The following is a 13707-nucleotide window of genomic DNA, read 5'->3' as shown; positions in this document are numbered from 1 at the left end:
AGAAAAAAAAAAACAAACAAGTGTGCATTCAACAATTTGGAGAGTTTCTGAGACAAGAATTTAAATAATACTTGCACTTCATTTGTAATGTGTAAGGCACTGAGCCGGATGACATTGCATTACACATGCTAATAAAGAGACTTTTTCCAAAGCAAAGGTATCATTCAGCAGTAATTCCAGATCTTTCCACTGGAAAAGCCTCTGGAGATTATACAAACATTTTATATACAAGTGTACACACACCACCTTGTAAGTCAACATCAATAACCAACATCACACTTTGCCAAGAGGCTCCCTGCACCTCCAAAACATAAAGGGAATTGAAAAGGTCACAGAATCATCCCCCAGCCTGTGTTGCTACCAAGGGTTGCCCCATCCCAGGTGCAGCTGGATTTTATTAAACCTCACGAGATTCCCACTGGCCCACTTCTCCAGCTGGTCCAGCTCCCCCTGGATGGCATCCAGATAACGTTGCTAGAATTAAATGTGTAATGTAATGTTTCAAAAGCAATCTACTCCAAGGCTAAAAATATCACGGAGACTAAATTAATTTGAGCTTTGAACTTAAGATTTCATGCCTCTTGTTTGTATATTCTTTGCTGTTTGGTATGGCAAAAGCAACAAGATTAAAGCTGCTGAAAAAAAAAATGCTAATTTGTTTATACCATATATTGGCAATAATCCAAGTGGGGGGGAAAAAAAAAAAGCTATTTGGCAAGAAAGTCCAAACCAAGGAATTGAAAATTAGGTTCCATAATGCATAAATTTAAAAAAATAACTCAACTGTTTTCTTGAAAATCGGAAATTCTCTGCTATCAAGGCAATCCTGATCTGTTCCCTTGTGATATATCCAGAAGAAATCCCATCTGCACAAAGTTCCAAATTAATATGCTTTTTTTTTTTGGCAAATGTGAATTATTAATTTGCAGCACATCTCACCATAGAGGATTAAAAGGTAATTCCTTTCCCAGAGGTATTCCTTGTGCTGTAGTTGGGGTGACAGACACTGTAACTGAGATGATGCCTCTGTGCCAAAATGTTCTTTTTAAAAGCACACACCTGAACTGTTCTTCAGGTGCATCACAGATAAGATCACCTCTAAGGGTTTGCCATCCTGGATATCTCAATAAAATGAGGTGAATTAAGTCTCCAGAACTAACCAACAACCAAACCACACTTCCAATAGGACAGCAGTTAGTGGAGAGAAAATCCTGAATCTCTAAATATGATCTTCACTTCTTTAATCCATTCATTGCTCTTCAGATCTTGGTACACAACTTAAACTTTGCTGGTGATATCATCCTTCCTGTTCATTAGTATGACAGCAGTTCACTCACTCTGAAAGTCCTCAACAGCTAGGCAGTTTGTCATTAAATGTCTGTGAACATTTCATGTGTTTTACCCTCAGTCCTCAGGAAGGAGCTCAAGGTAATGGCAGCAATACAGGTAGTGGGAGGTGCATCCACTAATTTCCTGAGCCAGAAATCCAGCCACAAGAAGCTGTTTCTCTAACATAATTATCCTCTGTGCCTGTAGACACAGAATATTGTTCACCAAACAATCCAGAATGCCTCAGATTTCAGCTGCAGTCCAGCACAAGCACTGACCTGCTGGGTGAACCTGAGGTAATCCCTGTTACCTCCACACCTTTGTTTGCTTTTTCATCCTTTCTGAACTCTGAGGGAGCAGGGACTTTGAGGTTTGATCTGTAAGCTTCAAGGGTGACCTGCAGCACTCCAGGAATTTAAAACAAAAAGCTTTCATCAAAAGTACAAAGTTACAGATCTCTTTCTTGGTAGTCACCTTGGATGCCCCTAGTACTCAGCAAATAACCCAAAACTCCACAGAGGGTAAAAACCAGGCAAAATGTCCCTGTGTGGTCTTTTCTCAGTGGGCAAGATTGTGAATCTCTAAGTCATCTTCACAGTGACACATGTCAGCTGTGATGAGCCATGGGCAGTTTCAAACTGAAATGGAAAGACAGTGACAACTGAGCAAGAGCAGCAGCATCTGGGGCTAGAAGACTCCAGATAAGAAAGAGTTGCTGAAGTGAGGGCAGCATCAGATCCCTCTTCTACCTTATCTGTTGGTTTCACCTCCAACTCTTGGCAATTCTTTTGCCCTGGAACACTAGAGCCATCAACAACATTTGAAGAGCATGAGGTATTCCTACGCTACCAGCAAGGCTCTGTGCAAAAGCAAAAAGAAAAGCTGATGTGCAGAGCTGCAAGGAGGAAGGATAGTTAGGGATCACTCAGGAATTCTCACATACTGAGCCAATGTTTAACAGCAATATAAAAACAGATTTCATGAATGTTTGTGAAGATGAATCCACTCGTACAAAAGAGCTTACAAAGCAAATTAAGAGAAAAGTAAAGGAGAAAGAGGGCAAAGCAGGACAATGACATTATGTGGCTGCTTGGGACACTAACACATATCAATGGAAGGTGATACAGAATTGTTTGGGGTTCTTGTTAGGGGTTTTTCTAAGCAACTGTAGTAACTTTAACTATTAGTCTATAAGTAGTCAACATATAAAGTCCTTTACCAGAAAATCTCACTCTGTCACAAAGACACCCTCAGTGAGAAGACCACAAAATCACAGGCTGAAGGGAGAAAAGTACATGCTGAGAAAACATGTGGAAAAGTCTGATAAGCTCCAGACCAATATTCCTGCCAAACCAGCAAGAAATGACAAAGTTAGGGTAAGGATCTGCCAAAGGGCACTGTCACACACTGGCATCAACGTGGTGGAATATCCACTCAGTCCTAGCAAAGTGGTGTCTTGCTCTACACAGGTAAAAACTGGAAGCCTGTACTTCCATCTGGTGAAACAGGAGCCTCTCAGAGACCTTCTGAACACCTCTCTACCCACCTGTCAGCCCCACCTGCCTCCCTGCACATCAGTATAACTCTCCTTTCTCCCCCCACAGCCAGGGATCCACTGGCCTTGGCCTCATTAAGTCCATTGTCTCTCAGATTGTCCATTCCCTACACAACCCATGGATTTATGAGGCTGTGAGAGGTGAAAGTGTGTGTGTGTTGCACTGTGTCACCAAGATGAGGGGGAACAAAAAATGAGGGAAGTTGGTGAAAAAGGCATTGTGGCATTTGACATTGTAATTTGGAGACAATTGAGTTGTGAGCAGCTACTTCATTTCTGTCAGCCTGAGGCTTTTGGTGAATGCTGAACTGGGTTTGTCTCAGTCTTGACAAAACTCAAAAATCCAAACTGAGGAGCACCAAAAGGAACATGTGCACTGAATTATAGAAGTAAAAATTCATGCAAAATTAAATGTATTACAGTGAGGATACTATCTAATCAGCAGCTCAGTTAATGAAGGCACAGTGCCAGCGACCCTCTAGGCTTTTTGACAGACACAAACTCTGCCTCTTGGTGTTTCCTGTGAGCTCTGATCTGCTGTGACTCTTGGCAAACAAATAAATGCTGAATGTTTCACTCTCCAGGCCAAGTAATGGAAGATCTGTTTAAGGGACAATCCAACATGCACCTAAAATATTGGTTTTTTTCTTTCTAACCTCTGGTTTCCCTTCTTTTCCATACTGCTATTGTTCTTATACAAATTACAGCAGTGTCCAGGGTCTGCAGTACTTCCACCATGCAGACCAGTCACAGGAAACAGCTGAGTTGAAATAAACAGTAAGTGCAACCCTAGAAGCATATGCTGAGAACAGAGATGTGGATAGCTCAAGTGATTTGTCCAAGGTCAAAAGTGAAGTCTGATGGCAGAATTAATCTCTGCACTTTCTTTAGGATTAATCCAGTTCAGGAATGGAATTCACATTTTTCAGCAAAGCCTGAGTGTAGGAGAAGTGCTTAGCTGGAAGATCAGATTGGAGTAATACACGATGCTTTTCTTCTACAGTGAACAGCACACACCAACACTCTCCTCCAGAAAGCTCAATTTAAAGCCATGGACTTCAGCCAGCTTAAAACCAAACACATAATTAAGACCTTGGATGGAGAGAGGTTCAGTTGAGCCTGCAAAGTGGTGCACAGCCATCCCCTGGTTTCAGACCACCTCTACTTTCTGCAACAATCCCTGTTCTCAGATATTAAAGGGAGTTGCATGCAGATGCATCAATAGGAATCACATTCATGTGTCAGGAAGGTATAATTTGCTACTCTCAGGAATCAAAAGAGTTCTCCCAGATTTTCATCTGCATAATAAAATGAAAATTGCTGTTCAGTTTCATTCCTTGATGTCTTGCTGATTTTTCCCTCCCACTGAATAGCTAAATTATTTTCCAGATATCTTAAGTTCACTTCCTTGAACTTTAATTTAATATATTTTTTGGCCCCTTCTTCAGCTTCTAAGTACTTGTGTAAAATTAAACTTGTCCACCCTCACTGGCACTCACCACTTTCCTCGATTTAGCTGCCTCTGGAAATTTCCATTTTATTCCTCTTCCAGATCAAACCCAAAGATATTTATTAATATCTGAAAGTTGCTCAAGCGGATAACTTTCCTTTGTATCTGTCGCTGGATATTCCAGTTTTCAGGCTGTCTGACAATACCCTCTATAAATTAATCTGAAATAATTTTTAACTTAGCATTCAGAGCAGCTCCTCCCTGAAGCCAAAGGACTTTCCTCACCTGACTCTCACCTGTGCCAGCACAGATTAGACTGAATGAAAACCTCAGAGTGAGTGAAGAGCTTTTAGTCACCTACAACAAAACAAATGACAGAGGGGTTTGTGCACTCAAATAGCCCTTCACAGCTTTCTAACCTGCCTTATTCCTCTCAGTGGATTTGCCTGTGGTTTCCTCTATGTGCAAACAGGGAGTGCTGTAAGTGACTTTTCATGGAATACATTAGTGGAGAACTCATATTTTACCCCCAGCACACACTGGAATCTCTGCTATCTAACCCAATAACACATTCCTGCTTCTGGTCTTTAGAGCACCTCAAAACTCAAACATTTTTGTATTTCTTTAAAAAAAAATACAAGTTATTTTCCCAACAGTTCTGTCACTGCAATTTCTGCTTTTGCATCCAATATCTTCATTCCTGCTGATATGCAATTTAAAAATGACTAGCACAATGCTTTTCAATTATGAACATCCTCTAAACAGGTTATTTGCTGCCCAAGCACTCAAATTTATCAACTCCTCCCCTGGATTACTGACTCAATGCTAATTTTGAAGGACAATGTTATGAAGGTACCTACAGCTATTGCAGCATTTATTACTTAAACTATCATAAATCCACATAGCACCACAGGCATCTGTGAAGCTTGAAAGAAAGGTAAAACCCACCAAAACCAAAACATATTACCCTTGAAGGATTTTCTGGATTTTAACTGGAACACAGGTAGTAGACTGCATGATAATTCATATATATGCATTTTTATATATATAAATAATATTATTTGTTTCCACAAGGATCAGCAATATTTACCTTCTCAAATACACTTGATATATGTGCTGCCTACGAAATTTTATCTAAGCAAGCCACAAAAGACACAAAACCACTGAAGCAGCCTCCCAAGGATTTGGCACAAAATAATCTTCAAAAGTCAGGCTACAATCACTACATATAAACACAGAGTTTAAGGCACATTAACAAACTCTTTATTAGACCATCAAGCCCATTAATCACATCCATGGAGAGGAAGGACATGGTGAACCCCATGAGGGGCTTGAGATGATATGAAAGCCAACAATAATTTGCACAGGACACAAAGGAACAAACATTCCCATCTCAGCCTTCTCTGGACCCAAACATCTCACTCAAAAAACAGATTGTAACACTTTTACTGTAAAGGCCAACTCTTTCTTTGCCTTCCTGGTTTTTTTCATACAATTTAAAATATTAAACATGATGGAACATCTTCCCGACATGTTATACTCAGGTAAGAACTCCATTTCATGAAATTAGAGTCAACCTCAAGAGCTTTAAAGTAATTCCAGAGGAACTGTGCTGACCAGAGTAACATGGTTGGAAGTCAAGTGGAATTGTCTGTGGGACAATTGTTTTTCTTGTCAGTCTTCATTAAGGTGTAAAAATGGCAGTAATAGATGTGAGAAGAAATATTTTCTCCTCTCTAAAAATTAGATTTTTAATGAAACTTTTGTGCTTTGTTATGAAATATTCCTCCAAAGAGAAACACCTAATCTGTCACCTTGCTTTAGCTCTTCAGCTGTGCATACAAACCAGCTAACAGGTATGAACAGACAAGTTTTGAATTATGTCCACAGTTTAAAGGACCAGTCCAAAACATCTCAACCACTTTGCTCACTGCCTTTAATCAAGTGCCTTATTCAGTACCTAAACACTGTTCACACAACTATCAACAGCATAAAATCAAGAAAGCAGGAGAAAAGGACAAGAGCTACTGCACAGGGAATTAGCAGATTTATGACAACAGCAACAATTGTGAATTTACAGGTACCCAGTGAGCAATAAGTCCTTAAAGCAATCTGTCATACAAGTATGTCCCAACAGGTAAACTCAGGCAGGAGGGAGAGATCTGCTGAGTGTTTGCTTACACTTGATAGAAAATAATGCTTATTGTAAGAATAATACATGAAGTACTGTGCTTCAACTGTCTCTTTCCTTGTTTGGACTTGGATGTTGTGACTGTCATTTAACAAGCCGTGCTTATTATTTAAAGCAGCATTTCTTCCAAACCCCTCAGTTCCAGAAGTATTGGCAGAGAGGAAAAAGCTGAAACAAGAGTGCTAAAGAGTCTGACCCTACAAGAAAAGGCAGACCTGCCAAAAGAGATGTCCTTGCTCTGAAAAGGATATCAGCATGAAACACCTGGATAGACACAATTAGCTTTTCAAAGGGGTGTCTGACAAGACAGCACAATGGTCCAATTTTTAGTGCCCCAAACTAGGACTTGAGGCAGCTGTTTTCAGCTACCTCTGCCGTGATGGGTGAATATGAATATTAGAGAAATAACCCAGCAAGATAGGGTTGGCTCAGAAGGAGACTTCTAAGAGAAGCTGCAGGAGTCCAACTGACTATCAACAATTTTCAGAGTGGTGCCAGTGCCATTACAGCTAATATGGGGAAAGAAAAATTTCAGGTTGCGTCACTTTTTTTTTTTTTTTACTTTTCCAAGCAGAAAAAAACAACCAAGAAAACCTTGAAAACACAGAACACAAGTGAAACAGTGACATCTATCTGATTTTGTGAAGGACCTACAACAAGAGCTCTCAACATGCATTTCCATGTGGGTGATCCCAAGAGTCCTGAGGATACTTTAGTGGCCACAATGATGTCAGTGCTCATCAACAAAGGTAGGATTGGAAAGGGAAGATCACACTCTGGAGTTCTTTCTAGCCATGATCTGAACAAATACCATCCAGAAAGAATTAAAACATACAAAACACAGTCCAATCTCTCTAAACAAACTGCCTTCCAGACCTGGGCAAGAAAGCAGAGTATTGTCTTGCTTAAGTGAGGCAAAAGCAAAGTGGAGGCAGAAATCCAGCACTGGATGGCAGAAGTCTCCTGAAAGGTAATTCTTTTCAGCACTATTTGCAGAGTGATTTGACATGTTGCCACCAGCATAACTTACCTAATGACTGGATTTCACACACTGCTTTCCCTGCTCTCTTGTTTGCTCTTATTTTTGCAGACAGCACTCTGTGTTTAACATCATTTCAAACCATTTACAGTGCTGTGTATCAATTCTGCAACATGAGACAGGAGCAGAAACAGCCTGAAAGCAAACCTGGGAGCAGCCACCACTACCACACGCACTGCTGTGGAATAAAAGCAGGAATGGCATCTCAGAGCAGTGCTGGTCTCTGCAGGACAGGCCGCCTCTTACCCCAGGTGATGCTCTGATCCTCTGCCAGACAACAGGTTTTGACTTCAAAAGCATCTTTTCATAGGAGAAGGAGCTGTGAAGTCCTTAGGAAAGCATAGCATAAGGCCTGGGATTCAAGAAGAAGGAGAAAGCTGGGAATGAGAGTATATTGGAAATTTTTTTAATTTCTGTGTATCTTATAGAAGAGTTTGCTGTATACATCAGACTGACCTAATGCTGTTAAATAATGACTGTGCTTAAAGGTTTTCTTTGTTAATTAATTTCCTGCAGCAGCAAGACTTTTGTCTTGCAATCCTTGTGCTATTTGTGACAACATGTGGTGTTGCAGAGGTACTTTTTGGAATGCAGTCCCACCATAAAATGAGTGTTTTGAGGCTCTGACCCAGGTAGGGACCTCATGAAAGTGTGAACCAGTTCAGGCAGACAAGAGTTAACAGAAGGATGCTGGGTGATTTAAGGGCAATCTGAACCAATTTGTGAAGCAATAGCAGTGCCTTTGAGGCCAGATGAGACAGAAAGTGTAATGCCTTGAATTTAGGTGGTTGGGACCACAGGGACACAAGAGTGCTGAGGAGAGGGAGTTCCTTGCTTTTTCATTATATATAAATCTCCTAATTCCTTTCTCTCCTCAAACAGTGTATCCATATTTTAGATTTCTAAAGCCCAAACTTAAAATCTACAAAATGTAAATTTAAATAGTACAAATAAATTATGTATAGGCTAAGGATGCGTAGGTATAAGTCCACAAGGAACCCTAGGATAGTGTTGTCCTGGCATTAATAAATCTAGGATTAGGAAAAGTGAAATTTCACCAGCTACCCAAAATTCAAACCTGTCACCACTGCTCACTTTATTTTCATTTGACTGACATTTCAGTCAAATGAAGTGCTGGTACAAGGGTATTTAGAACTTGATATTCTTCTTGCTAACCATAAAATATCCCACTGCTTTTGCATTCTTCTCTCTTTATCTTGATTTTATCTCACCTAATATTAATTTATATTCCCTTTAAACATACAGAACCATGATAATGTGGAAATTAGGGCAATCAGTGGAGCACACCTTGGCTGCCATAGAAAAGGGGTAGAAGATGTGCCTAAAGGGTTGGAAGAAAGTTAACCCTCATTCACATGAGGGCAATATCCAGGGAGCAAGAGGCTGCAGCTACTGAGGAGAATGAAAAATATCTTTTGTAAATTTCTCCTTTTTTTGTTGAGAATCAATGATTTATTCAACCTTCCACCTGGAACTGTCCCTCTTGTGCACTTCTGACCAAGCAGAAAGAATAATTCATAGTCATGTAAGGCAAATAAATGTTAGAACAACCTTTAAGTTGGGGTCCATAATAAAACCCCTTTCCTGTAATTTTCCTACAGTCTCCTGGTAAAGCAGTTGCACAGCTTAACATTTCACTGACCCACAGGAAAAAGAGATTGAAGGCCACATAAATAGGTCAAGGCCATCACTCCAGGAGGGAAAAGCTGTCTAAGCAGTGAAATAAATTATCCCAGGCATAGGTCTGCTCTACCATGGACAGATTTTTACAGGTATCCATCCTAGCTAGACTTACATCCACAGCTCAGGCCTGTCTGAGCACTCTCTTTCACAGATGCTATATTCACCAGTTCCTAGAGTCCATAAATCTCGGTCCTACCCCTTCCCACCTTTGAACCAGGTGCACTAAACCAGCCTTCCCAGTGCCTCCTTGTGCAGCAGTAGTTGCAGCCCCAACACCACTTTGGCTGCCTTTTCTCACCACATATTTGCTCACCGCTATTTTCTCAGCTCTGTCCTGCCTGATGTGGACACCAGAACAGCACCAGGGTCTCATTCCCACCACAGATCTGCAACCATTTCCTCCAGCTCCTGCCAGCACCTCTCCTGCTGAGCAGACACTGCATAAGGTCCTGCAAATCACCCCTTTAAACTGTGCAGCCCAACGACTTTATGCAATTATTCCTTGTCCTTCCTTCTACTTCCTAATTGTCTTTTCTGCCCAAAACACAAGTGAAATGGCAGTTTTTACAGCAGATCATAATACTTTTAAGCCAAGGACAATGTATGCAGAAAACACATGATTTTTTTTTTTACTGGATTAGGACAATTTCCATGTTTACCATGAGATCTTTCCCCACAAGTGATGATTTAATGATAGCCTCTTTATGATCCAGCTCCAATGCTCTCATGGTGGATCTGTACAAACAGTCCTTCTTGCAATTTCCCACTCAGGGTGTAAAAGTAGAACAGATCATTAATTTTCATAAAAGCAAGCCAAGACTCAAACACCCAGAAGGGAAATGCTGAAGTGCATTCTCAGTATTAGGCACATTATTTAAATACTAGCGAGAATAAAAGGCTTAAATGAGCTCCACTGGCCACAATGTCATTACCAATACCTGTGCCCATTAATTACATCTTCATATCACCCTAAACCTTTTTATCAAGACTATTTGCTGTTTCTCCCAATTGCAAAGAGATTATGAAATGGCATATATAAGTAATAAAATCCCAAAGTAGAACACAGTATCTTTCAAAAGCCATCATGTTGGCTTAACAGTGGTTAATGATTTTTGGATAGCCAGCCCACCTGGCTTTCCAAGTTTTATTTTCAGTTGTTTGCATATGTGCATACAATAAGTGCATGCTTTAAAGGAGGGAAAATGAAAAATTTAACTGCCATAGGTTAATACCTCACTGTCATCTACAATAATCAATGAACTGTGACCAAACAATAAACAGCAAACACAAAATCCAAGAAGAAAACACCAAAATTTGTCAGCTAGAAAACTTGAAGTTAGGAAGATAAGCAGCAACTGCATCTAATAAAACCTGAAAAGAATACATTGCCATCCATGTGGGCAGTGAGATAATACCATTACTTTTTGCTTCTCTCTGGGTTCTTAATATTAAAAGCATTGTTTTTGCAGCTACTAAATCAAGCAATCTCATGATTCTGCAGGTTTGAAGAGTGAATACATCTTCGCATAGGCAGAGACTAACAAGGTCAGGTTTCAGTAATCTTTTTTGTCACTGTGTAAAAAACCCTTACATAAATGCTGACAGCACTGTGTGGGAGTAGTTCATCTGACTCCTCACATCCAATTGAGGTTCACAGTGATTTTTTTTGCCCATTATCAATGGTTCTCAGAACACCTCTAGATAAAACAGGTCCCCAGCAACCCTTCCACTCTCAATTTTCTCCACCTGAAACTGTTTTCCCCCCCTTTATTTTCACTTTTTGCTATTTCGTTACGTGCCTCCATTTGTCAGGGGAAAATAATTTTTCTTTAGCCTTCCACCACTGTCCTTAGTGCCACACTCCTGCCAGTGCTTTCTACATGCTGAGAACATAATTTCTGGTGCCTTCTCAGACTGGAGCTGCAGCAGGATGCTCCTTCTCTCTCTGTGAATAAGTCAATACTGTCAGAATTCTTTTCCTGACCTGCTGCAGCCTGGGCAGTCTCATGTCAGACGTGAATTTTGAGTTTGGCCACAACTGAGTGCTTCTTGAAAGCAGAGATACACCTCTGTGGCAGACAGAGTGTGGTTGTTTGGCACCTGGTAGATTTATATTGACTACAAATATATTCTAGTGACAATTAGCCACGGATCCCTCCCCATTTTTCCTGAAATTTCTGTGTTTTCACACAGTTTCAATCAATATAACAGAAGATTTTACATTTCTGCATGAGTACTCAGTAATAATATTTAGCTGACAAGAACTCATTAGGGTTTCAATATTTCTCTTTGCAACATGAATATATTTGCAACATTTTTTCTTTAAGTTTTTGTTAGTACTTGTCTACCCATCTCAGATAATTTAAACAAAAACCATAAATAATGTTTCAGACCTTTAAGATTTTTGACAGCTATGTTACCACACACTTATCAACGTGTATTTCTCAGCTAATTAAAGAACTTCACATAACACATCTATTACTGCAATTTTTACACCTTAATGAAGACTGACAAGAAAAAAAATAAATATTTTGAACCTACAACCTCAACAAATACCCTGCAAGCTGCCTTAAGGCCAGTGTTTCCATAGCAATTAATATAGCTACTAAAATTTCTTCCTCAATATCAGCCAGTGTCATATGTTTGATTAATTTACACCCGAAATATTGCCCTCTCTTTGTTGCTAAGAAAATGCTAAGAACTTGATTATTCCTTTTTGATTAATAGCTTCAGTTGTCAAAGGCGGTAAAAATAACTTTTTTTTAAAAATAAGTTAAATTTAGAGATGCTAATAAGTAAGCTTTTCACGCTTTTAGTCCCTCTTTCTTACGATAATCTGATTTTTTTTGGATTCTGTCTCATAACAGCATGCCTAAATTCTCTTACTCATCTGAGACATCTGCCATTTACAAAGGAAAAAAAAAAAATCCCTCTCTAATCAAACCTAAAAAGAAACATTTCTGCATATGGAATGGAATTAAGATGGAATTAATTTAGACATACAAGGAAAGGTATGGTTTCCCTCCCTATGCAGGAATGATTTGTACAGGAAAAAATTCTCCAGAACTATCAGCATATCATTTTTTTCCCAAAATAATTATGGAACTGATTCACTCTTGTATTACTTCAGTCCCAAAATACATTGAAATCAACTGACTTCAAAACTAGAATTATGCAGCAATGAATCAGTTTTTATATAAATATATATATGTATAAACCAAACTATTTCCAGCTATGTGACCTTTTAATATTAAACACCCTCCACAGCACATGTATTTCTGCACCTGAATATCAAACTACCCATGTGTGCTCTAACTAAACCTTAGAGATTCTTCTTGTTTGTACTAGAGAGAAATAGTGAAATACTGAAAAATTATATCAAACAATGACAAGCTCCATTTTCTCATCTTCCCTCATAATGGCCTGCAAGTCCTTCCCTGTTCTTGGCTTCACAAAGAGGAATACATCCCCCTTTCCTCAAGGATTTCTTCCTTAGGCAAATATTGTGGGGCCTTCAAATTATATGCTCTTTTCAGTACCTGTTCCATCTCATGACTACAGATTGTTTGACTTAAGGGTGAGAGTGGCAATTTTGAAAAAGGATGCAATTAAAACATGCTTGGGCTAACACAGAAAGGAAGCACAGAGGAGATGACCATAAGAATACTTAAAACCTTTTGAGGTTTTATGAGTTATATTAGCTTGAATTTCTGCTGAACTGATTTTTTTGGAGTAGGCATGCCAAGAGTACCACTTACAGTTAGAGACAGAATTCAAGAATTATATGAGAAAAATAAACTTTTAAAAATCCCTACTGTTAAAAATGTAGATGCTTACAGACCACTCACTCAAGCCATGCTTGATTTCACAGATAAATTCACTGTTATATTACAAATTTAGTATCAAAACTGAAATTAAGGTTGTACTTTATTCATCAACACATGTGTAAGATCAAAGATCCATTTCTGAGCTGTGTATTTGCCTGTTTGCATGACTCCAGATCCAGCCAGAAAAATCCTTCTGTTCACTCAATTTTCATATGAGATGCATCAACTGAGTCTTTAGAAAAAAAAAAACAGATCAAAACTTTATGCAAATCACATAACCACGACTTGATGATGATTTTTGCCAATGGGCATCTTAGATTGACACAGACATTGGATTAAGTGCTAGAGAAGACAGGACAAATCTGTTTTTACCAACACCAAGAGCATGACTGAGACTGAGCAGCTTCCATTCCAGTCTCTGCACCATGCTGGAAACTCTCACGGTTTGGGCTTTTTTTGCCATCCTGTGATAACAGCTGTGATAAGAGGGATTCACTTCTCTCTGCCCACTGATGCTCTTGTCTCCTCCTGTCTGAGCAGAAATCAGCAAGGACATCCACGTCCTCAACTTGCACCGAAGCGCAAACAAGCAGATGGCATGGCATGAGCTGA

The sequence above is a fragment of the Lichenostomus cassidix genome, chromosome 3 (genome assembly GCF_008360975.1).
Source record: "Lichenostomus cassidix isolate B80296 chromosome 3, HeHo_3.0, whole genome shotgun sequence".
NCBI lineage: Eukaryota > Metazoa > Chordata > Aves > Passeriformes > Meliphagidae > Lichenostomus > Lichenostomus cassidix.
This window is presented reverse-complemented; position numbering follows the sequence as displayed.